Source organism: Carcharhinus amblyrhynchos, unplaced genomic scaffold, assembly GCF_965287045.1.
Source record: "Carcharhinus amblyrhynchos unplaced genomic scaffold, sCarAmb.v2.hapA chromosome_288, whole genome shotgun sequence".
In the NCBI taxonomy this organism is placed as follows: Eukaryota; Metazoa; Chordata; class Chondrichthyes; order Carcharhiniformes; family Carcharhinidae; genus Carcharhinus; species Carcharhinus amblyrhynchos.
The window spans coordinates 108,754-136,108 of record NW_027650028.1 but is presented as its reverse complement, the minus strand read 5'-3'; the positions used below and the strand labels follow the sequence as shown (position 1 = coordinate 136,108).

Here is a 27,355-nt window from a genome sequence, read left to right as displayed (position 1 = left end):
TTAGTTACTATTACATCAACAAGGATAGTGCCTATAGTGCCTATAGAAAGATTACTAATGGGAATTTTAAAAGAATCAGTTTAAAAGGCTGGCTTCTCACTCTTGTTGATGAATCAAGTTAATTTCAAATATTTCTTCAAAGTTACCTTATAAAATAAAAAATATTTGTCTTTTTAACGTTTTCCAAAAAAAAATTCCAATTCAGATATCGAAACGACCGCTGAAAATTCTGGAAATATTTCAACTGTGTCTGACAGTATCAGTGAAGAAGAAGCAGAGTTTACATTACAGGGTCACTGACCTTTCTTCAGAACATCTGTTAATGTAATTTCCAGCATCCGCAAATTTTACTTTTATTTCTCCAGATACTGAAGCAATCTTTGCCTGCCTGCATGCAACAAGGCTTGGATAACATTCATGCAAATGTTATTAAATTGTAAGTAACATTAGTGCCCCCCACACATGTAGACAAGAATCATCTTCAAGAAGAGAGAATCTAAACGTTTCCCTTTGACATCAGCGGCCTTATAATTGCTGAAACACCCACCACCAAGCGTTCAAGAAGAAAGGTCACCAGTCCAGGGCCATTAATTGATCTTGCCAGCAATGCTCACTTCTATGAACAGAAGTTGTTGCAAAATCATGGTAAAAATGTAACTATCTTAGAGATGTAGACTGGAATTCTACTGCCTCGCCTGCCACGGAATCGGAGCAAGCGAGGGGTAGATAGTGGAAATGTCCGTTGACCTCGGGCAGAATTCTCCAGTTTTGGGTCAAGCGAGGCCATAAAATTCCACCTGTAATCATATTTGTAAAAAAAAACCATAAATGGTAGTAACATTGTCTTTTCCCATTAAACATTAATATTATGGTGTGTAATTGCAGATAACTATCTCAAAGGTGTGGTGAAGACTGTTGTCAGTTCAGGTGAGTGTATGTTGCTCACACTGAGCCTAGTAGACTGTTCTTGAACTGGGTAGACCTTGTATCAATTACTGCCTTCATTCACTGTGTAGGTGATACTTTAGATCTGGCTTATGCTTTTTGTAGGACATAACTACAAGTATCAATTTTGGAGAATTGGAAAATCTCATGAAGGCTGCTCAAGTGGAGTGAACAATCATGAAGTTTAAAATTCTGTTCCAAATTAAGGTGGCCGAATGAATGAAAGCAGATCTGTTGTTGATGTTCCATTAAATAGGATTTATTTATTTTGTGCTGTACAAGTGTTCTGTTACAGCTGCTTGTAAAAAGCTTTGCATGGAGCATGTAAATGTAGGATAGTTCATTGTTCCATTGGACTCATTAAACATTCACAATCATAGAACCCTACAGAGCAGAAATAGGCCATTCGACCCAGTGAGCCTGCACTGATAACAATCCCACCTGAGGCCCTATCCCCACATTTACTCTGCTAGTCCCCCGACACAGGGGCAATTTAGAACAAAGAACAAAAACAGCCAGGGAAACAGGCCCAACGAGCCTGCGCCGCCATTTTAACACTACCAGTCCCCCCCCACCTCCACCCATGACCCTTATTTTTTGTTTTATGGCCATCCACATTGAGGGAATTTAGAATGGCCAATCTACCTAACCCGCACATCTTTAGACTGTGAGAAGAAACCAGAGCACTGGGAGGAAACCCACACAGTCACGAGGAGAATATGTAAGCTCCACATAGACGGTCACTCACGGCTGGAATCAAACCTGGTCTCTGGAATTGTGAGACAGCAGTGCTTGCCACAATGCCACCATGCTGCCTTTTGACTAATACTTGCATTGGTCTCAAACTGGTGGGCTAATTTTAATTTCAACTATGTGCAATGTTTGTGGAATCCTGTATTTGCCAGAGAACACTCAACCTTGCATGAATGAGTGTGACTGTTATAATGGACACTAGTCATTTTCTAGCAAGATAAGAGATCAGCTGTCTGAAATGGCTTTTTAATACTTTACCATATGAAGTTTTATTGTATTAATTTCAGTAATGTATTAATACAGACCTTTTGAATAGAAATTCTTGAAAGACTTTTTTATACTGTATTTTCCATATCTTCAGGATATCCAAAATGCTTCGTAGGCAAATGTAACAGTGAATTTGCATACCGAAGTGAAATGAATGACCAGGTTGAGAAATGAATGTTGGTATCATACCAACAAAACACTCTAGTCCTCAGATAGTATCATGGGGTATTTTACATTCACCTGAATTTGGTTTAAGGTCTCATTTGAAAGATGGACCTCTGACAACAAACATTCCCTCCAGTTTTACATTGAGATATTAGACTTTATATTCAAGTTTTGGAGTGGGACTTGAATCTGCAACCTTTTAGCTCCCACGATAAGAGGGCTACTGACTGAACAAAGCTCACTTTTAGGTGTTGCGCAATGCCTTTCTGCATCTATGTCCAGGCATGTTATGCTTATGGAAGATTAGAATTAGTTCAATCCTTAATGTGTTTGTCTTAGCTCATGGAAAGTCGCACATTCAAACCCTGAGTACGTAATCCAGGTTGACACACCAGTACAATGCTGAGGGAGTGCTGTACTGAGGTACTGTCCTATTATGTGATCATAAAAGTTTCTATGACACTATTTGAAAAAAGGGCATTTCTTCCATTATCTTGGATAACATTATACAAGTTATTTCAAAGATGATGTGACTGTGTAAATTAGCTGCCACATTTGTCACATTACAATAACTACATTTCAAAAATACTTAGTGGTGAAACCCTGGAGGTTGTGAAAGTTGCTACTTCCAAGTTCTTCTTTCCTTCTCTGCTGTGAATTTGGTGATCTGATACCTGAACCTCATTAGAATTCCAGGGTGCTACTTTTATGGGAATTGAATTGATAGCTCTATCATAAAGTTGAGATATGAGATATGTCCCCCTCAGTAAAATAACTAGTGTCAAATGTCTTAACAGACTGTACAAGTCTGGATAAAGCCAATGCCCCCCACCCCCAGCTCTGATGAAGGGTTATTTAGATTCGGAACATTGGCTCTATTCTCTTCCCCAAGATGCTGTAAGACCTGCTGAGATTTTCCAGCATTTTCTGTTTTTTGGATCCGAATCCAGCATCCGCAGTATTTTGTTTTTACCTGTGATAGTTTTAGTTGTGTAACTTCAACAGGGTCAGAAACTTTGGCTTTTGATAAGCCGGCTAGAATTAGATAAATAGTTTGTTTCAATGGGAAGAATGTGTAATTAATATCCGTTCAATGGAAATTGCACTTGTGTAGATTTCTCAATAACTTTGAGAGTTCTGGTGATACTATTTCATGCATGCTAAATCCTTAACCAACTGAAAAAACGTATAGCTCAATTTGAAATGAACATGACCATGATGCAACAGCATTAAAAAAAGTTAAGAATCAGTGAACACATTAACAGTCACAAGCCCGGCGTTGTCCACGTTCCAACCACTGCTGGTTGACTTTTCTGAAACAAGGCGTTCCTCTGATTGCTGGCAGTCTGCTATTTTCAAAACAAATGTTCCGGGCCAGGGCCCGGGAACAGATTTCCAATCACTTACCGGCTCCGGCACTCAGGCGGGCGACCTGGACGCCGAGGGAGAGGAAGAACAGGGAAGCGGCCGTGTCGGGGGGGCTTTCAGGGAGCGGCGGTGGCAGTGCTGGACCTCACTGAGAGGAAGCGGCGGCGGCTCGCGGGCTCATCCCGCGCGGACCCCGGTTTGAAGCCGCCGCGAGATCAACGGCCGTTTTGTCCGCGGGAGGCGCAGGCGGAAAAAAAGGCCATAGCGAAGCGCTCCTCACAAGTCAGGGCTCCTCGGTGAACTCAGGAGTTAATGAGGGAAAGAATGTGGTAGCATGGCCCAGGAGTGATTCGTGAGGGATATGTGATTGGGCCGGACCCTACGGAGAAACAGGGTGTCAAGCCAAGCCAGGTGCAACAGTTTGTGACCAGTCTCTGGGTGTCTTTTAAGTCAAACCAAATAGACAAACTCAAACTAAATTAGGACAAAGTAAAAGGGACAGCTCCCCAAAAGGAAGGGGAACAACCCGAACAAAAACAAAAGTACAAAGGAAACTTAAGACACATCAAATCAAAATGTGATTGTCCGGGTCTATAACGCACCTCAGCCCCCTGACCAGTGTCTGGGAGGAATCTTAGTTTGAGCTAGTGAGGAAATGTAAGTGCCATTGGTAAAAAAAACCTTTATAACTGGAGTCACCTTCAAAGTTATTAAAGTAACATTGCCTGAAAAAAAAATGTTCAAACTACGCAGTCTCTGGGTAATTGTCATGTTTCTGGAAGAATGTCACAGTCCATACATCTTTTCTTTAGATTATCCTTGAAATGTTTCCATTCATCTCCTTCAGACACTTTGTAATGTCCAAATTGAAAAATGCTTTTTTTAAACACCAAACTTGAAATGTCAACACTTAATGTCAGGAAAATAATTTGAAGGATGTTTGCCAAATAAACAGTTACATTTAGTAGTTTTCGTTGCATTAGAGCATGGCTACTATAGCCAGAGAAGTAAAACATTTCCTCAGATTTTGTCTGCTCATCACCCTTGCAATTCTTGAAATACTAATTTGTATCATATCAGTACACTCATTTAATTTTCAGCTGAATGCTGAGAGGTTGAATGACGCGTATCATAACTTGAATTACAGGTATTTCATTGGTTGTAAATAGTGGTGGACTTCTGGCTCTTGTAGATTCTGCAAATTTGAAATAAAAACAAAGTGCTGAAAACACTCAGCAAGCCTAGCGGTACCTGTGGAGAGAGAAACAGAGTAAATGTTTCAATTCTAATATGCTCTGAAGAGAACACTGTTTCTTCACAGATGCTGCCAGATTTACACAGGACGTTGTAAAATATACTGTAATTAGGTTACAATTGCTGGCATGATTTTGTTATAATATCTACCTGAAACTAAATAGAGTTCAGAAGTTGGTCAACTTTTGTGTTGGGTTGTGAGATGGTGCAATGGATACTTCGGATGTTATTCTATTGGTGCATTTTCTGTAGCTTTAAAATTGGTTCCTGCTGAAACTATAGGAAGACTTAGAACATCCTCCTGATTCCATATTGTTCTATTGTTCCAGGGTATAGATGCTATAGGAAAGATAGAACAGGAGGTAAGAGAGAAGGGGGAGTTGCACTTTTGATTAGGGAAAACATCACAATAATACTGAGAGGGGATATAGCCGAGGGTTCGGCCACTGAGATAATATGGGTAGAACTGAGAAATAAGAAGAGGGAAATCACTTTGATAGGGTTGTACTATAGATCTCCAAATAGTCAACGGGAAATTGAGGAGCAAATGTGTAAAAAGATTACAGATAGCTCCAACTAAAATAAGGTGGTAATAGTCAGTGATTTTAACTTTCTTAACATTGACTGGGACTGCCATAGTATTAGAGGATTGGATGGAGAGAAATTTGTTGTGTATTCAGGAGGAATTTCTCATTCAGTATGTGGATGGCCCAGCTAGAGAGGAGGCAAAACTTGACCACCTCTTGGGAAATAAGGAAGGGCAGGTGACAGAAGTGTTAGTGAGGAATCACTTTGGGCCCAGTGGCCATAATTAGTTTTAAGATAGCTATGCAGAATGATAGGTCTGGCCCAAAAGTTAAAATTCTAAATTGGGTCAAGGCCAATTTTGATGATATCAGACAGAACTTTCAAAAGTTAATTGGGGGGGTCTGTGGGAAGGCAAAAGGACATCTTGTAAGTGGGAGGCTTTCAAAAGTGTGTTAACCAGGGTTCAGGATAAATACATTCCTCTTAGAGTGAAGGGCAAGGCTAGCAGAAGTAGGGAACCATGGATACCTCGGGATATTGAGGCCCTGGCCAAGAAGAAGAAAGAGGCACATGACATGCATAGACAGCTAGGATCAAGTGAATCCCTTGAAGAGTATAAGGAGTGTGGGAGTAGTTAAACGAGAAATCAGGAGGGCGAAAGGGGGTCACAAGATTGTTTTGGCAGATAAGGCAAAGGAGAATCCAAAGAGCTACAAATACACAAAGGGCAAAAGATAACAAGGGAGAGAATAGGGCTCTTAAGGATCAACAAAGATTGGTGAGATCCTAAATGAATATTTCTCATCAGTATTTACTATTGAGAAAAGCGTGGGTGTTAGGGAACTTGGGGCAATAAATAGTGATGTCTTGAGGAGTGTATATATTACAGAGAAAGAGGTGCTGGAAGTCTTAAAGTGCATCAAGGTAGAAAAATCCTGGAACCTGATGAAGTGTATCCCAGGACACTGTGGCAGGCTAGGGAGGAAATTGTGAGTCCCCTAGCCGAGATATTTGAATCATCAACAGTCACAGGTGAGGTGCCTGAAGATTGGAGAGTGGTAAATGTGCTTTTGTTTAAAAAGTGATGCAGGGAAAAGCCTAGAAATTACAGGCCAGTGAGCCTCACATCTGTGTTGGAAGGTATTTGAGAGACAGGATCTACAGGCATTTAGAGACGTAAGGACTGATTAAGGACAGTCAGCATGGCTTTGAGTGAAAAGTCATGTCTCACAAATTTGATTGAGTTTTCTGAAGTGGTAACCAAGAAGATAGATGAGAGTAGTGCAGTTCATGTTGTCTTCATGGACTTTAGCAAGGCCTTTGACAAGGTATCGTATAAGTTTTTTTTGTTTTTATTCCAATTCAATCTAATCAAGTCCAATTCAGAATCTCAAGTTGAGACATTTCCGATCCAAACTGACAAGACAGGGCTCTCACCTCCTGCCTTGGGCTTGATCTACATGACCCAAGCTGATTGGAGTAGGCATAGCTCCTCCTCCTCCAAGGCTTGATCTCATTTGCATATTAGCCAAAAGGCTGAGATGCTGCTTTTAAAAATTGCTTCAAATGAAGCTGAAATGTAACTTAATGACTTCAACCAAGTACAGCATGTCCATACTATACTTGATCTTAGCCAAAAGGCTGAGAGTTGCATAAGGTTAAATCTCACGGGATCCAGGGTGAGGTATCTAAACGGATACAAAATTGGCTTCTTGGCAGAAAGAAGTCTCACAACAGCTGGTTAAAGTCCAACAGGGTCTTCTTGACAGAAGCCAGAGAGTGGTTGTAGAGGATTGTTTTTCAAACTGGAGCCCTGTGACCAGTGGTGTGCCTCAGGAATCAGTGCTGGGCCCACTGTTATTTGTCATTTATATTAATGATTTGGATGAGAATATATAAGGCATAGTTAGTAAGTTTGCAGGTGACTCCAAGATTGGTGGCATAGTGGACAGTGAAGAAAAGTAAGGGAGCTTGATCAATTGGGCCAGTGGGCTGATGAATGGCAGTTGGAGTTTAATTTAGACAAATGCAAGGTGATGCATTTTGGTAGATTGAACCAGGGCAGGACTTACTCAGTTAATGGTAGGCCATTGGGGAGAGTTAGAGAACAAAGAGACCTAGGGGTACATGTTCATATCTCCTTGAAAGTCGAGTCACGGGTGGACAGAGTGGTGAAGAAGGCATTCGGCATGCTTGGTTTCATTGTTCAGAACACTGAATACAGGAGTTAGGATGTCTTGTTGAAGTTGTACAAGACATTGGTAAGGCCACACTTGGAATACTGTGTGCAGTTCTGGTCACCCTATTACAGAAAAGATATTATTAAACTAGAGACAGTGCAGAAAAGATTTGCTAGGATTCTACTGGGACTTGATGGTTTGAGTTAGAAGGACAGTCTGGGTAGACAGAATTTTTTCTCTGGAGCGCAGAAGGCTGACGGTGATCTTACAGAGGTTTATAAAATAATGTGGGGCACAGATCAGCTGGATAGTCAATATCCTTTCCCAAAGGTAGGGGAATTTAAAACTAGAGGGCATAGGTTTAAGGTGAGAGCGGACAGATACAAAAGTGTCCAGAGGAGCAATTTTTTCAGAGGGCGGTGAGTGTCTGAAATAAGCCGCCAGAGGTAGTAGTAGAGGCAGATACAATTTTGTCTTTTAAAAAGCATTTAGATAGTTACGTGGACAAGATATATATATATATATATAGAGGGATATGGGCCAAATGCGGGCAATTGGGATTAGCTTAGGGGTTTAAAAAAGAGCAGTGTGGACAAGTTGGGCCAAAGGGCCTGTTTCCATACTGTAAACCTCTATGACTCTGTTATCTGGAGGACATTTGAGTATAAGTTATATTTTAATTTGAGAGTTTCAATCCACTTTGCCCGGGTTGTATTTCTAACAAAATTGACAATCTCATCTTAAAAGCAAATTACTGCAGATGCTGGAATCTGAAACCAAAAGAGAAAACACTGGAAAATCTCAGCAGGTCTGGCAGCATCTGTAAGGAAAGTAAAGAGTTGCGTTTCGAGTCCAGATGTCAAAGATTTGTCAAAGGGTCATCTGGACTCGAAACGTTAGCTCTTTGCTCTTCTTACAGATGCTGCCATACTTGCTGAGATTTTCTACCCTTTTTGCTACATTTACTCATGTGACTTGCCACCTCGATTACTTTGTGCAGTTTGCATTGGTATGTAGGTACAGAATTGTGCAGTTCATAAGAACATAAGAAATAGGAGCAGGAGTAGGCCATCCAGCCCTTCGAGCCTGCCCTGCCATTCAATAAGATCATGGCTGATCTGTTGTGGCTCAGTTCCACATTCCCGCCCTCTCCCCATAACCCTTAATCCCCTCTCTTAGCAAAAACCTATCAACCCGCGTCTTAAAAATATTTAGCGAGGTAGCCTCCACCACTTCAACGGGCAGAGAATTCCAGAGATTCACCACCCTTTGAGTGAAGAAGTTCCTCCTCAACTCCGTTCTAAACCGCCGCGCCCCCCCCCCCCCCCCCCCCCCCCCCCCCCCATTATCTTGAGGCTGTGCCCCCTAGTCCTACTGTCCTTTCTGAGCGGGAAGAGTCTCTCCACCTCTATCCTATCCATCCCATTCATCATCTTATACGTCTCAATAAGATCTCCCCTCATTCTTCTAAACTCTAACGAGTACAAGCCTAGTTTATTCAGCCTCTCCTCATAGCTCAACCCCCTCAACTCCGGCATCAGCCTAGTAAACCTCCTCTGCACTCCCTCCAAGGCCAAAATATCCTTGCGTGAGTACGGCGCCCAAAACTGCACACACTACTCCAGCTGCGGCCTCACCAATGCCCTATACAGCCGCAGCAAGACCTCCCTACTTTTATATTCAATCCCCCTCGCTATGAAGGCCAGCATCCCATTTGCCTTCCTGACCACCTGCTGCACCTGCAAGCTGGGTTTTTGCGACTCATGCACAAGGACCCCGAGGTCCCGCTGCACCGTCGCCTGCTGCAGTTTTTCGCCCCGTAAGTAATAGTCCTTCCTACCATTCTTCCTACCAAAGTGGACCACCTCGCACTTGCCAACATTAAATTCCATTTGCCATTTCCTGGCCCATTCGCCCAGCCTATCTAGATCCTTCTGTAGACTCTCCACACCCTCTGCACAATTTGCCTTTCCACCAATCTTGGTGTCATCAGCAAATTTCGACACCCTACACTCGGTTCCCTCCTCCAGATCATCTATATAAATGGTAAATAGCTGAGGCCCCAGCACCGACTCCTGAGGCACTCCACTGGTCACCATCCGCCAATCCGAATAGCACCCATTGACCCCCACTCTCTGCCTCCTATTTGACAACCAATCCTCTATCCACGCTAACACCCTACACCCTACCCCCAACTCCATGTCCCCTGACCTTCTGCAATAACCTCCTGTGAGGTACCTTGTCAAATGCCTTCTGAAAATCCAGAAAGACCACATCCACTGGCTCTCCTCTATCCACCGCCCTAGACACATCCTCATAGAACTCCAGTAAATTTGTCAGACACGACTTCCCTTTAACAAAACCGTGCTGCGTCTGCTGTATCAAGCAATTCCTCTCAAGATGCCTCGCTATTTCCTCCTTGATGACGGATTCTAACATTTTACCTACAACAGACGTTAAACTAACTGGCCTATAATTCCCTGCCTTTTGCCTGGCACCCTTCTTAAACAACGGCGTAACATTAGCCGCTTTCCAATCTTCCGGCACTTCCCCGGAATCCAGCGACGTCTGGAAAATAACCACCGAGGCATCCACTCTCACCTCCGCCATTTCTTTCAGAACCCTCGGATGCATTCCATCCGGTCCTGGGGACTTGTCCACAATCAGTCCCTCCAGTCTGTCGAGCACCTCCTCTCTAGTAACAGTAATGTCATTAAGACCCTCCAGTCCTACCACCTTTCCATCTCTAACACCCGGACCCTGCTACCAATTAACAACATAGGAAAAGGTGATTTACCTGACAAAGTACTCACCAAGTTAAATGAAATTTTTTCTTTTAAAAGAAGAATTAATTAGTAAAGTAAAATACATATTGAAAGTTGATTAATGGCAATCGCTTGTTTCTTCAAATGCAGATGTGACTTGAGAACAAAGCTGTTAATGCCAATTATTTGCTCAACCGCAATCATTATTCGGATATTGCAGAGTTGTGTTGTTAAGAATTGTGTACGAGCTGTAGATGGAAGAGTTGTATTACAGAAATTCCTTAAAGCTTTAACTCCTCAATCTGTAGTAGATCAATGCTTTGCAAGTGCAAGTAATTGCAGAAAACTACTGCAAACGAAATAAGATGAGGTCAATCCAGTAAATTGAAATTTAGGACCAACGTCAGTTCTTCACAAAAGCTATTTAAAACTATATCAGTGACTTGAATGAAAGGACTAAGTGTAATGTATCCAATTTACTGATGAATCAAAGCTGGGTAGAAAAATGAGCTGTGATGAGTACACAGAGGTTGCAAAGTGATGTAAACCAGTTGCATGATTGGGCAGGTGAAGTATAACATGGGAAATTAACCAAGAAGAATGGAAAATCAGTTTGTGAAAATGTGAGAGACTGCTAAATATTGATCTTGAGGGATTTGGGAGTCCTTGTACATAAATCATAGTTAACATGCAGTTACAGCAAGCAATTAAGAAGGCAATTGTTAGTCTTTATTACCAGAGAGTCGGAGAAGTCTTGCTGCAGTTTTACAGGTATTGGTGAGACTGCACCTGGTGTATGGTCTTGTAGCTTTGGTCTCCTTGCCTAAGATATCTTAGAAGAAGTGCAATAGAGGCTCATTAGATAAATTAATGTGATGAGAGCTCTCTTATGAGGAGTGATTGACTAGTATTCTCTTATTGAAATGAATAACATTCTCAGAACTTGGCAGGTCAGATACCTATTCCTCTGTTTCTAAAACTCAATGGCATAGTCTCGGGATAAGTGGCTCTTTAAGACTGAGGGGAGGAGAAAGGTCTTGCTTCGAGGATTGAGATTCTTGGCAATTCTCTACCTTAGTGGTCTGTGAATGATCAGTTGTTGAGTGTATTCAAGACTGAGACTTTTGGGCATTAAGGGAGTCTAGGGATATGTGCATAGTGTGGGGAAAATAGGATTGGTGTAAGTTCAGGCATAATGTTATTGAATAGCAGAGAGGGTTCATTAGTCCATATGCATTTCTTTTATTAAGATCCTATTTTCCTTGATATGTATAGGAAGTGACGAACATGAAATATTTCAAGAAACATTTGGATATCACGAACAGTCAGGTTTTTCTTGAAGAATTAGTAAGATGAACTTTAACTATTTTAATGCGTGATCCTCCACAAAATCTACATTGACAGTTTGAATGATAGAAATCATCTTTTGCTATTCAGTTTCATCACTGTTTCCAGTTTCTTTCTCTTCTGTGAATTCACTCAAGTGTTAATTACACCAGTTAAAAGCAAATTACTGCGGGCGCTGGAATCTGAAAAAAAAACAGAAAATGCCGTAAAATCTTGTGGAGAGAGAGCTAACGTTTGGAGTCGGGATGATTTTTCGTCAGAACCAATTACAGTTCCTCAGAATTTTTTGTGCCCGTAAGGGCAACTCTAGTCCATCTGAAAGTGATGCACTTAATCCCCTCCTATTACGAAATACTTGTTGAAGTTTAGTCTCTAATGTAGGAATCATGGAAACATAGTAAGCTTTCTTGATCAGCAGTGAAATAAATGGTGATCATCTGATTTAATTGTTGGTTAAGGTAAATATTTTTCCATTTGAGAGTGTAGCTAACACTGATTGACTGGTAAACAGAGAGAGCAAAGGGAAGGTAACGTCTAGTGTTAAAGGAGGAGAGGGTATATGCATGTGTGCAATGATACAAGACGCATCCTGAAGAGAGAGAGTGAATGTGAGTGTATGTGTAGCGGCGGCCACCACCACGCAGTGATTCTCAATTAAGGTTAAGAATTTTGAAATTGTCAAGCTGGGACACATAGTGGAGCCTGAAGCGAATGTATGTACAATGTGAGGGCTTAATATGAATGACGATCTCGGATAGCGGAGGTTGCTGTGGAGCCGGTCAGTTAAAAGGTACTGGGGAAGCCTCTTAATTGAGGTAAAGGAGACCTGAAAGGATTTCAGCTGCAGAAGGGCCAGAAGAAAACCTTTTCAATAATGAACAATATGTGGGAGAGGAAGTTGAACAGGATGCCAGATATAGTATTTCCTAACTCAGCTTGAAAGTGACCCAAGTTCAGAAGCTCAGCGATGCTGATGGGAAGTGCATGGAATGATATCAGTTTTCCCAACATTCGTGTGGAGGAAATACCATCTCATCCAGTTATTGATATTAGATATGTAATTTCAAAGTGTGTAGTGTAGGAAATAGGGTGTATTTGAATACATGCAAAATGCTGGCTAGTGGGTGATAGAAGCACAGAAAATAGGAGCAACAGGCCCATTGAGCCTACTCCGCCATTCATTATGATCATGGGTGATCTCCAATTCAGTACCCTGTCCTGCATCCACCCACTCTGCCTACATTCTTTGATTCATTTTGTCCCAAGAGCTCTATCTCTTGAAAACATACAGTGATTTGGCATCAACTGCTTTCTGTATGGGAAAATTCCACAGGCTCTGGGTGAAGAAATTTGTCCTTATCTCAGTCCTAAATGATATACCCTGTATCCTCAAACTGTCACTGCCGGTTTTGGACTCTCCCACCATTGGGAACTTCTTCTCTGCATCTATCCTGTCTAACCCTGTTAGAATTTAATAGATTACAATGAGATCCCCCTCATTCTTCTGATCTCCAACAAATATAATCCTAACTGACTCAATTTCTCTTCAAACGTTAGTCCCACCCTCCCAGGAATTAGTCTGGTGAACCTTTGGTGCACTCCCTCCATAGCAAGAGCATCTTTCCTCAGATAAGGAGATCAGAACTGCACACAATTTCCCAGGTGTTGTCTCACCAAGGCCCTGTATAACTGCAGCAATGATGTGGGTATGCCGGCGTTGGACTGGCGTAAACACAGTAAAAAGTCTGACAACACCAGGTTTTAGTCCAACCTATTTATTTGATAATATTCTCACAAGCTTTCGAGGGGTCACCGGTAACCCCTCGAAAGCTTGTGAGAATATTATCAAATAAATAGGTTGGACTAAAACCTGGTGTTGTCAGACTTTTAACTGCAGCAAAACATCCCTTCTACTGTACTCAAATTCTCTCACTATGAAGGCCAAACCATCATTTGCCGCCTTTGCCACCTACTGCATCTGCATGTTTTCAGTGACTTGTCTTGTTATATGTTCCCATCTCAATCTATAGCCATTCTGATAATAATCTGCCTTCCTGTTTTTGCTACCATTAACCTCCCATTTATCCACATATCTGCCAGGCATTTGCCCACTCAGTCAACTTGTCCAAATCATACTGAAGCATCTCTGCATCCTTCTCACAGCTCACCCTCCCACCCAGCTTTGTGTCTAAACAAATTGTAGATAATAAAAAGGAGCAAACCAAGATCAATTCTGGAAAATATCAGCAAGGAGAACTCATTGTCAATATAATGTAGTAGCTATGGTGTGTCAGGAAGGAGTGAACCTGTAGAAAGTGGTATTCTGGAGGTGAAGTTGAGGGGAGAGAATCCTAGAAATTATGCCACTGAAGTAGATAACTTTGACCAGTCTGCGCCAAAAGTGACTCTCATTTAGATCCATTTATTCCCGGTTTGAAATATTTATCCACTATTTGCATAAACAGTTTTACTGTCCAAGCCCTTGTGGTAAAGCATTCCATGTTCTCATAACCCTTCTGTTGTCCTTGATCCTCAGTAATACTCAGTTTGTGCCCCAACCAATGAAGAAACCAATTTTTACTACTTATACTCCCAAAATAATATCAAGATCCCTATTTGATGAACTTCCTTGGCTTCAGTGATCATGTTTTCAAACCTTTCTCATTGTAACTGGTCATTCTTGCTTTCATTGTTATGAATATGAACTGCATCTTTCCACGGCCGTGATATCCATCTTATTCTGTGCCTGGTGACTTTTCTACATTTAATTTCATTAATCTTTCGCGTACATACTTTCCCTAATAAATATTTAGCTCTCAGTGGTTCGTTTACATTCTCTCAGCTGCATTCCTGTACTTGCATTTTCGATTTGTCTAAACGCTGAGGCATTGTAGTATCTGACTCCAGTCCTCCTTCATATATTTTTTCCCAATCTCCATTTGTCTACACGTTACTCTTATAACATCAAGATTGACTCTAAGCTGTTGCTGTGTTATCTGATTGCCAGTTCAACATTTAAGTCTTGGTTTACTGTTGCGAAATTTAAATCTTATTGTTCGGTTCTTGCTAGCAGTGATATTAATTTGGTAAAATCTCTGTATTCTGTTTGACTGCATCAGCATGGACCAAGGCTCATTGTTAAATCCTCAAGATGTCCATAATGAAGAGGACACTACTATACCCCTTTTACCACTGAAATGCTTTCTCCAATTCATGGATTGATTAGCCAAACCTCCATACTTCAAATAATCTAGAACTTTATGACAGGTGTCTTCTGCACAACGTAATTATTTAAATACACTATATACTGGTTTACACACCAACAGACCTAATTGGATAATAAAGTAGATTTTTTTTTATCATCGTTGGACTGCTGTTCTCACTACATCCTGAGATTCACACTCTGCCATGTGCCGCAATATGTACACACTGCACGTCTCTTCAGTAGCACTGATTCACTCTATCCTTTTCTCCAGTCCTGTTCCATTCTTTGTCTCATCCAACATCTTGACAAGAAACTTTTTCCCTTCCTTTTCGGGTGTTAAAAAATGCAAGCTCCAACATCCTACTGGTACCAATGTCCATCTGGGACCCTCTACTCCATCCCATCCCTCGAACTCTGTTCCTTCTTCTAATCCCAACCCTTACCATGTATTCATTATACCCTTTCACCTTCCCCTCTCTGATGCTGAATGTCCTGTACTCAGCAAATCACTCAGTTTCATCCTTGTGCATCCTCACATCAACCAACTTGAGGCTCGGCATGATGCTGTACTCTTTTTCTGTTGCCTTTGTCGCCAAGCTCACCTATTTAGGCAAAAGTGTATTGTGCTCCAACCCCATCTCCCCTCCCCCAGTAGATCCTTTCACCTGCAGCCAGTGGACAAATTAAAAATCCGTCCACCTCTTCTTTAAACTTACTCAATGTCGCAGTATCCACCATACTGTGTCAGTGTATTCCACAGACTCTCAACCCTTTGAAAGAAGTAATTTCTCCCCATCTCCATTTTAAACCTGTCATCCTTATACCAACACTATCATCTCTAGTTGTAGATTGCCCTACCAGAGGAAATATCTTCGCCACATTTACTTCATCAATCACTCACCTTGTACATCTCGATTACATCGCTTCTCATTCTCCTAAATGTCAGGGAGTATCGGCCTAAACTGCTCAATCTCTCTCCATGAGACAAACCTCATCTGGAATCGGTCTAATGAACTTCCTCTGAGCTGCCTCCAATGCAACTGCATCCCTCCTCAAGAAAGGGACAAAAACTTATACTTGGTGCTTTTTACAGTAGCGGCAACACTTCTCTACTTTTATATTCTATTCCCTTAGCAATAATTGCCAAGATTCCATTTTCCTTTCTTATTACTCATTGTACATGCATACTAGTTTTCTGCAATTCATACACAAGGACACCCCCGTTACCGATTTTGTCATCATTTCCACAGCAAAATCAAGACCAATGATCTGAACAATTGATGTTTTATTATTAGAATGGATTAGGAGAAAGATATCAGTGTTAATATTGAAGGTGTAGGCTTTATATTATCAAAGCGCATGGTCAATAGTGTACCTATGGCATACAAATCTTGTCAATTGTTTTTGCTCTTCCAGTTTTCTTGCTGTAACAACGTGCAACCATTGTAATACAACATTGTTAGCTGTGACCAGAAACGTGTAAGCAACCTTTTTATTTTATAAACCATTTTTAGTTGTAAAGTGCATATTAATTGATCAAGATGCTGCAGTGTGACAAGGTGTAATCTGATCAAAGGGAAGACTTCAATGAAAAATACAAAGCCAATATTCTATTTTAACTTCTTTTGGCAATTTAGTGAATGTCTAATTTTTTTTCATTAAGTCTGGAATGCTCATGTCTGTCATGATAATTAGTATATTTTGCCTCTTTTTAGTAATACATTTCAGAATTCGGTTTGAAATGCAAATCTTGATGCATATTTTAAATGAAGTTTTACTCCTTTAAAATATTGGTTCTGGTGTGTTTAATCCCATTGTAAATACCCCCCCCCCCCCCCCCCCCCCCCCAATCCCTCCTCACATATTTTTTGTCCTATGCCCCTAAAAATGCCATTTTTAGTTAAGATATGATCCATGGATGCATCCATTTTGTTATTCTTGTGTTTGCAAGCTGTTTGAGGGAGAATATCAATATACCAGCCTGTACCCAATGCTCTGCCTATTGCATGGCGAGGTCAGACATGCAGGAAGTAGTGTCAGATTTCTGGCATGTGCGTATATACTCTGGGCTATTCTTGTTTCATGTACTTACTTTTCCAGTTTTCTTCTTGAAGATTTTGCGCCAGGAATGTAAACATATGCAGTTATGCAGTAAGTCTGACTTGGTCTGCATGTTTCTAATTGCATATGACACAGAAACCAAGAGCATTCAACTGTGAGTCTGCTCCACCATTGTGGTCATGGCCGATCATCAAATTCAATATTCTGATCCCACGCCCCATAATCTTTTAGTCCCTCTTGGTTGATACTCTCCTGGATAAGACCATCGTGAACAAGAATGTTTTTAGGGATCCTGCTTTGAAACACAAAGCCAGACACAAATGTAAAGTAAAGTTTGAGAAAAGAATAAATAGTTTTTCCATGAGCTCCAATTCTAAATCTTTCAGTACACATAAATTTTTGATTTTTTTAAAGAAAAGTGTGATATCTAATTTCTTCTTGAATTCATAACATTTTGGCCTCAACTACTTTCTGTGGCAGTGAATTCCACTCTCTGGGTGAAGAAATTTCTCCTCACTTCCTAATTCTGGACTCCCCATCATCGGGAATATTCTTTCTGAATCTTGCCTATCCTAACCCTATTAGAATTCTATAACTTTCTATGAGATCCCCTTTCGCTCTTCTAAACTCAGTAAGTATAATCCTAATCGACTTAGTCTGTCCTCATATAGACTTGCCATCCCAGGAATTAGCCTGGTAAACCTTCACTGTACTCCCTTTATAGCAAGGATATCCTTCATCAGATGAGGACACCAAAACTGCACACACTATTCCAGGTGTGGCCTCACAAATGCTGTATACAATTGCAGCAGTGACGCACAAGAAATATTTGCCACATTGTATGTTTTATGCTGGTTGCACATTTGATGATAATGATACATATTTCTGTTGCTATATACTGATATATTAGTTGTTCAGTGGTGTCAGTGATGTGTGTGCCATTTACTCTGGGGAATGGATTAGAGCTGCAGCAAAATTTAGCTTAACATTCCCAAAAGCATTAATGTTCAAATTGATTCAACATATTAATTACTAAATACATGCCATGCACCAATTCATTAAACTTGATTGTTCTTATTAACTATAAAAGACCAGTTTTTAAAGTCAACCTACATTTGAGCTACTTTGAATTTACAAAAAAAATTAGTTGAAAAACATTTGTATTATCAATCTGAATTGAAATTATCGCCTTTTAAATCACATTTTGGTAACATCCCTAGTGCTGAAATGAAGTTGGAGAGGGTAGTTTTCCTTTCATTAGCATAGTTTTTGGATAATTTGATGGTCACAGCATTTATTTTTAAGTTTACTTTGTGATTTAAGTCAGGACAAGAGGCTGCAGTTTGTGTCGGGGAACCAGTTGGTTGACTTAGAATAGAAGATTCATAGAATCTCTCTGGAACAAAAGGAGATCACTTAGCCCATTGAGCCTGTACTGACAACAATCCCACCCAGGCCATATCCCCGTAACCCCACCCTGCTAAATCCTCTGTCACTAAAGTTAAATTTAACATGGCCTATCCACCTAGCCCACACACAGCTTTGGACTGCAGGAGGAAACCGGAGCACCCAGAGGAAATCCACACAGACACGGGGAAAATGTGTAAACTCCACACAGTCACCTGAGGCAGCGTCCCGGGTCCCTGGCACTGTGAAGCAGCAGTGCAAACCACTGTGCCGTCCTTTCTCCTTTCCAACAAAATATTATAATATCAAAAAGCATATGAATTTTCACATCTAATTTGGAAAATAACGGAGGTAATGGTAGTGCTTCTTTGGCAGAGTGCAAAGCTTTCCACAATTCAGTGCTTTTTGTGCGAAAATAGAATAACCTATTAACATAAATACATTGAGTACGCTATGTGGCATTTCCGTTTTTTGAATTTGCACTTTACCTAATTTTCTCTGTCAGGTGATAAGTGTGCATAGACCCATCGAGGCTAAATAATGATACTAAATCAAAATGCTCAGTAAATTGTGTGATCTTCCCTTAGAAACTTGTCCTACTTGAAGTCCAAAGAGTGAGTGAATTAATGCAGCCAAGGTTTGAACCAACTGTGTATAGTGGTGCTCCTGGAGCTTAACTGGGTAAAAGTATGCAGCTTATCAGTACAGAATACCGGAACAACAGCATGATATGAATAGGCCCTTCAATCAAAAAAGTATTACCTATGCTACTTATGCAAATTTGAGGCACATTGCCTTTGCAGGAAAGAATTCAACTGAGGAGCATGATTATAACGTCTTTTGGATCATTACCATTTATTTTCAGATAGTAGTATCAGCTTTCCTTAGGCTTGACTCATGGTCCAGCACCATTTCCAGATCAATTAATTGCTAGGTTTTCCTGTTCAGCAATCTAAGCTACTGCTCCAAAAGAGGTTGGAATATGAGACTTACTTTTGTTCATCCACCTTGATTTTATTCTCGTTCATGCTCATTTGGAAGCAGGAATTGCATCCAATGTCATTGTGACTGTTAAACATGACCCAGTTTTTCAACTCCTCTTCATATGTTCACTTCCACAATACTGGTGCACAATAATGTGACAAGATCAAATTTATTAAAACAAACAAGATCTTTATTTGATTATTCAACGTCATAATTATAGGAAACAGCAAAAAGATACGATTCCAATGGCACATTTCTAAAAATTGCATTGTAACAGAATCTGTGTTTTCCCACATTCATTACTTGATGTCAACTGGTGACCCTAAAAGTACACAAATAATTAGGGGAGGCGATGATCCAATGGTATTATTGCTAGCCTATTAATCCAGAAACTCAGCTAATGTTCTGGGGACCTGGGTTCAAATCCCACCATGGCAGATGGTGGAATTTGAATTCAATAAAAAAATCTGAAATTAAGAATCCACTGATGACCCATGAAACCATTGCTGATTGTCAGAAAAACTCACCTGGTTCCGTAATGTCCTTTGGGGAGGAAATCTGCTGTCCTCATCTGGTCTGGCCTCTATGTGACTCCAGAGCCACAGTGATATGGTTGACTCTTAACAGCCCTCTGAACAAGGGCAACTGGGGATGGGCAATAAATGCTGGCCAGCCAGTGACACCCATATCCCATGAATTTAAAAAAAACCTGTGTCTAGAAGTCAGGTAATGTGCTGGTAGAGTGCTGATGCTCCCCTTGGAGCCATAACGTGAATTGGGCGATCAGACCTTTCTTCATAACTTTAACATCTAAAAGAACACCATGACATGAGTCATTCCAATGATGGAGGCATCAAATATCCACCTACTCAATGGTCATTGGTTGGGAATCAGTATACTTCTTCATTCAAACAGCTTTCTTTATCTCAGGTTTTAAAAAGGTCAAAATCTCTTACAGTACCTCAATTCAAACATTAGCTCATGCACATAGCATTCATGCCAGGACCCCATGGGGTGGGGGGTGGTGAATATATATCCCAATTGAAAATTCTATCAGAAGGATGTCTAGACACTGCTACAAAAGGGATCTAAACAGGAACATTTGGGAATCCACTTTCACTTGTAGTCAATCCTAATAACAATTGTTATGTGCTAGGACACCAGCTGCAAACACTTACCGTGGATCTGCTGGCCTTGTATCCGGCCAGTCCTTTTATGACGTATTCATATATTTTTTCATTTTTTTAATCAGATTGTTTCAGCTACTTTCTGATTAATTAGCTTAATTTCTTTGAAGTTCATTTCTAAATATCACACATAGTTGATAACTGTACTATAATTGCATCGTATCAAAGAATATTGTTTCAATATGCAAAGTATTATCTCATACCTAAATATATATTCCATCAAATGGGAAAACAATTGCAGTGTCCCTTACTCTGACATTTGTTTCAGATCAATTTTAAACCTAACTACTAAAATCTTTCCAGCATTGAAAAAGTACTTAACTGGAGCTGCTCCATTATATATGTGTGAACATTAAAACTTTCTCATCTCTCCCCCACTCGCCCATATTTGAAGATTGTGTCAGTAGTTTGCTGAAGGAAAATAAAATTAATTTACAAATTGGGGTACGTAAACCTTGACATCATTGGATCACAATCTGCCTCTTAAGGCAAAATATTGTGTAGGATATGGGAGTGGAATTAATGTGCTCTTTTAATGAGTTAAGCATCATAAGAACATAAGAAATAGAAGCAGGAGTAGGCCATCTGGCCCTTCGAGCCTGCCCCGCCATTCAATAAGATCATGGCTGATCTGTCGTGGCTCAGTTCCACTTTCCGGCCCTCTCCCCATAACCCTTAATCCCCTCTCTTATCAAAAACCCATCAACCCGCTTCTTGAAAATATTTAGCGAGGCAGCCTCCACCACTTCAACGGGTAGAGAATTCCAGAGATTCACCACCCTTTGAGTGAAGAAGTTCCTCCTCAACTCCGTTCTAAAACGCCCCCCCTTTATCTTGAGGCTGTGCCCCCTAGTCCTAGTGTCTTTTTTGAGAGGGAAGAGTCTCTCCACCTCTATCCTATCCATCCCATTCATCATGTTATACGTCTCAATGAGATCTCCCCTCATTCTTCTAAACTCCAACGAGTACAAGCCTAGTTTATTCAGCCTCTCCTCATAGCTCAACCCCCTCAACTCTGGTATCAGCCTAGTAAACCTCCTCTGCACTCCCTCCAAGGCCAAAATATCTTTGTGCAGGTGCGGCGCCCAAAACTGCACACAGTACTCCAGCTGCGGCCTCACCAATGCCCTATACAGCTGCAGCAAGACCTCCCTACTTGTATATTCAATCCCCTTCGCTATGAAGGCCAGCATCCCATTTGCCTTCCTGACCACCTGCTGCACCTGCAAGCTGGGTTTTTGCGACTCATGCACAAGGACCCCGAGGTCCCTCTGCACCGTCGCCTGCTGCAGTTTTTCGCCACGTAAGTAATAGTCCTTCCTACCATTCTTCCTACCAAAGTGGACCACCTCACACTTGCCAACATTAAATTCCATTTGCCATTTCCTGGCCCATTCGCCCAGCCTATCTAGATCCTTCTGTAGACTCTCCACACCCTCCGCACAATTTGCCGTTCCCCCAGTCTTGGCGTCATCCGCAAATTTCGACACCCTACACTCGGTTCCCTCCTCCAGATCATCTATATAAATGGTAAAAAGCTGAGGCCCCAGCACCGACCCCTAGGGCACTCCACTAGTCACCATCCGCCAATCCGAATAGCACCCGTTGACCCCCACTCTCTGCCTCCTATTTGACAACCAATCCTCTATCCACGCTAACGCCCTACCCCCAACTCCAAGTCCCCTGACCTTCTGCAATAACCTCTTATGAGGTACTTTGTCAAACGCCTTCTGAAAATCCAGAAAGACCACATCCACCGGCTCTCCTCTATCCACCGCCCTAGACACATCCTCATAGAACTCCAGTAAATTTGTCAGACACGACTTCCCTTTCATGAAACCGTGCTGCGTCTGCTCTATCAAGCAATTCCCTTCAAGATGCCTCGCAATTTCCTCCTTAATGACGGATTCTAACATTTTACCTACCACAGACGTTAAACTAACCGGCCTATAATTCCCTGCCTTTTGCCTGGCACCCTTCTTAAACAATGGCGTAACATGAGCCGTTTTCCAATCCTCCGGCACTTCCCCGGAATCCAGCGACGTCTGGAAAATAACCACCGATGCATCCACTATAACCTCCGCCATTTCTTTCAGAACCCTCGGATGCATTCCATCCGGTCCTGGGGACTTGTCCACAATCAGCCCCTCCGGTCTGTTGAGCACCGCCTCTCTAGTAACAGTAATGTCATTAAGACCCTCCAGTCCTACCACCTTTCCATCGCTAACACCCGGCAAATTATTCACGTCCTCCTCCGTGAAGACAGAAACAAAAAAGTTATTCAAGACCTTAGCCATATCCCCATCCCCTACCACTAGGTCCCCTTTCTCATCCTCTAAAGGATCAACGTTCACCCTAGCCAGCCTCTTCCTTTTTATATATTTATAAAAACTCTTGCTATCCTTTTTTATATTAAGCGCTAGCCCAGCTTCATAGTTTCTCCTACCCTCCTTTATCAGCTTCTTTGTCAATCTTTGTTGACATTTAAACCACTCCCAATCCTCTTCTCGCCCACTACTCTTAGCTACTCTAAATTCCTCCGCTTTTAATTTAACACTTTCCTTCACCTCCTTCGTTATCCACGGCTTATTACCTCTCCTCCTACAGTCCTTTTTGACCATCGGAATAAATTTCTGCTGAGCACCAAGAAAGATCTCCTTAAAGATCCTCCACTGCTCCTCAGCAGACCCTCCCTCCAATGCACTCCCCCAGTCCACATTCGCCAATTCTTCTCTCGTCCTACCGTACTCCCCTCTATTCAAACAAAGGACGCGTGTCTGGGAACCCACTTTCTCCTCCTCCATCAGTTTAGGAGTGCGTACAGAAACTTCATTGACTCTTGGAAAATGCTAAAACTAGTTGTGCTTCTTGCATCTGAGCATTATTATTCCAGGAAAATGTTGGATTCAGGAAATTGACATGCTAATCACAGAAGATGATAGAATATGAAGTGTGCCATGACATTTAGTTTAGGGGAATTTAGTCAATTCTACTGATATCATCAATACTCATTGAGCATGATCTTACAACCTCACCCTGCCCTTGTTTGGCAATCTGAAGTGGTGAGATTTGTAAGAGGTGAAAAATCAGGTTCACACCCAATTTCTCACCTCTCCCAATCTTACCAGCCTTATTTTAATGGCGAAGGGCTCAAAGCCAATTTAAGTATTAATGACACGATTTGCATAGAGTTGTAAATAGAGCGGGGTAGACTGAAGCCCTGGAATAATCTGCAGCAGTTTGTTAATAAAAGATGAGCAGAATTGCTTTCTTCATCCAAATACCTGTTTGTTAATTGCTTATTTGGCCTAATCAAAATAAGATTATGGCAGACTATGATACTCTGAAACTATTTTTTTTCAGAAATACAATTAATAAGGGGATGGTTTGTTTTTATGTAGATTTTACAGTTTGGATTACATCCGTTCAGAAAGCAGATAGACGATTCAATTTAAGAAGCTCTCCTTGAGGCCATTTTCATTCATCTGGAAAGATGTGTCAGTAAAACATTTATCCAGAATTTAATAAATCACTTATGCTGAAAAAATATTGGAGGAGAGTTTTTGGCAATGCTTCAATGTGAGATTCAGAGGGGGGAAATCAACATTTTCTTAAACATTTTTCCTTCCAGCATTCTGAGTGAAGAGTGCAATATTTATTTAATCCATAAATTTCACGGTTGAAGACTTAGCTGTTGAGTAATTCCTTGCCTAAATTTAATCTTCAGAAAGCAAAAATCTGTTTTGGAGGTTGATGTGATCTGACATTGGCTTTCTCATAGATTTGGTTGGGTAGCTTAATTCTGACACACTGTAAATTTTGAAGTTAATGATTATCCAGTGCAAAACTGGCAATGAACTCATGGAAATGGTTTGCAAAAGAAAATGTACAAAACATGACAAAGCAATATGAATCCAGGAATGGAATAGAAATTTTGAGAAATATTATCAGGATTCCCTTTGTGGATATATACAATCTTGCTGCAATCTCAACTCTGCTTTTCTAGCTTGACACCATGGAGTCCATGAGGCACATAGGAAGTCTGCTCCTAGGCTGCCATCATTGTAATCTATATCAGGCTCTGAGATTTAGAAAATAATCCAGGTTTGATTCTCCTTATCGGTTTCTTTTTAACCCTCTTCCCTCTAACCTGGAGTGCCATGACATAAAACATGGAAATATACAGCACAAACAGGCCCTTCAGCCCACAAGTTGCGCCAAACATATCTCTACCAACTAGATTTAGCTATAACCCTCTATTTTGCTAAGTCCCATGTACTCATCCGGAAGTCTCTTAAAAGACCCTAATGAATCTGCCTCCACCACCACCGCCGGCAGCTGATCCCACCACTGAGTGAAAAACTTACACCTGACATCTCCTATGTACCTACTCCCCAGCACCCTAAACCTGTGTGCTCTTGTGGCAGCCATTTCAGCCCTGGGAAAAAGCCTCTGAGAATCCACTCAGTCAATACTTCTCAACATCTTATACACCTCTATCATGTCACCCCTCATCCTGTGTCTCTCTAAGGAGAAAAGACCGAGCTCTCTCAACCTATCCTTATAAGGCACGCCACCCAATCCAGGCAACATACTTGTAGATCTCCTCTGCACCCTTTCAATGGCTCCCACATCCTTTCTATAATGAGGCGACCGGAACTGAGCACAGTACTCCAAGTGGGGTCTGACCGAGGCCTAATACAGCTGCAGCATTATCTCCCGATTCCTAAACTCAATTCCTCGATTGATGAAGGCCAGTACACCATGTACCTCCTTAACTACATCCTCTACCCGTGAAGCCGATTTGAGAGTCCTATGAAACCAGACCCCAAGATCCTTCTGATCTTCTACACTGCTAAGAGTCTTACCCTTAATAGCATAGTTGTTCATCCCATTTGACCTGCCAAAATGAACCACCGCACACTTATTCGGGTTGAAGTCCATCTGCCACTTCTCTGCCCAGTCTTGCATCCTATCTATGTCTCGTTGCAACACGTGACATCCCTCCAAACTATCCACAACACCTCCAACCTTTGTGTCATCGGCAAACTTACCAACCCATCCCTCCACTTCCTCATCCAGGTCATTTAAAAACTATCAAACAGCAAGGGTCTCAGAACAGATCCCTGGGGCACTCCACTGGTGACCGACCTCCATGCAGAAAAAGACCCATCTACAACCACTCTTTGCCTTCTCTGGGCAAGCCAGTTCTGGATCCACAAAGCAATGTCCCCTTGGATCCCATGCCCCCTCACTTTCTCAATAAGTCTTGCATGTGGGACCTTATCGAACGCCTTGCTGAAGTCCATATAAACCACATCTGCCGCTCTTCCTTTGTTAATGTGTTTAGTCACATCTTCAAAAAACTCAACCGGGCTCGTAAGGCACGATCTGCCTGTGACAAAGCTGTGCTGACTATTTTTGATCATACTATACTTCTCCAAATGTTCATAAATCCAGTCTGTCAGGATCTTCTCCATCAACTTACCAACCATTGAGGTTAGACTCACCAGTTGATAATTTCCTGGGCTATCTCTACTCCCTTTCTTGAATAGAGGAACCACATCCGCAATCCTCTAATCCTCTGGAACCATTCCTGTCTCCATCAGTAATGCAAAGATCATTGCCAGAGGCTCTGCAATCGCTTTCCTCGCCTCCCACAGTAACCTGGGGTACATCCCATCCGGTCCCGGCAACTTATCTGACCTGATGCTTTTCAAAAGCTCCAACACATCCTCTTTCTTAATGGCAACATACTCGAGCTTTTCAGTCCACCGTAAGCCTGCACTACAACCACCGAGATCCTCTTCCGCTGTGAGTACTAAAGTAAAGTATTCATCGAGCACCTATTTCTACCGGTTCTATACAAACTTTCCCACCGTCACATTTGATAGGTCCTATTCCTTCACATCTCATCCTTTTGCTCTTCACATACTTGTAGAACGCCTTGGGGTTTTCCTCAGTCTTCTGATAGACGGGAATTAAGGGTTATGGGGAGAAAGCGGGCAAGTGGAACTGACCCACTTCAGATCAGCCACGATCTTATTGAATGGTGGGGCAGGCTCAAAGGGTGAGATGGCCTACTCCTGCTCTTATTTCTTATGTTCTTATTAGTCTTACCTGCCAAGGCCTTCTCATGACCCCTACTGGCTCTCCTAATTTCTTTAAGTTCCTTCCTACAAATCGTATACTCCTCTAGATCCCTAACATTACCAAGCTCCCTGAACCTTTTGTACGCTTTTCTTTTTGACTAGATTCATTACAACTTTCGTGCACCACAGTTCCTGTATCCTACCAAAACTTCCCTGTCTTGTAATGTGGTGCAGAACTCCAGACAAACATTCCTTGAAAATCTGCCACATTACTTATGTACATTTTCCCGAGAAAACCTCCTTCCAATTTATGCCTCTAATTTCCCGCCTGATGGCTTCATAATTCCCCTTACTCCAGATAAACTCTTTCTCAGCTTGCCTGATCCTGTCTCTCTCCAATACTAGTATAAAGGAGATAGAGTTATGATCACTATCCCGAAAATGCTCTCACACTGAGAGATCTGACACCTGTCCAGGTTCATTACCCAATACCAAATCAAGTATAGCCTCTTCTTGTAGGCTTATCCACATACTGCGTCAGGAAACCCCCCCTGAACACACCTAACAAACTCCTCCCTATCTAAACCCCTTACTCTAGGGAAATGACTTCCTGCTTTGCTTGCCATATACCTCATCATTCAAATCAAGTACTGATTAGACAGCGGCAATGACTCAGCATTGGTGTATGTGCCATATATCTATGTTGTTGAGTTTGTGTATTAGGGCAATCTAAAATTTATCAGCCTTATGAGAAACACTTTTATTTTAAATGGAAAATGAGTTTTATTTGGCATTTGTGAAATCTGGCGTGAAATTTAGTTTACAGCTCTGCTAAGATCAAGTTTGT

The 27,355-nt window shown here is 41.5% G+C and overlaps 1 protein-coding gene across 4 annotated transcripts in view; it reads left to right on the top strand.

The window, feature by feature from the left end:
• rffl (ring finger and FYVE-like domain containing E3 ubiquitin protein ligase) overlaps positions 1–27,355 on the top strand; it is an 86,374-nt gene that overhangs the window by 6,205 nt on the left and 52,814 nt on the right. The window contains exons 2-3 of one of the 4 annotated variants that reach the window (XM_080183438.1): positions 886–927; positions 16,194–16,256. The exons of 1 other annotated variant lie outside the window; for it this stretch is intronic. The gene's annotated coding sequence lies outside the window, so the exon portion shown is untranslated. Of the gene's footprint in view, positions 1–885; positions 928–3,410; positions 3,910–16,193; positions 16,257–27,355 lie in introns of those variants that run through there. 2 more of the 4 variants (XM_080183439.1, XM_080183440.1) reach the window with 2 other exon arrangements.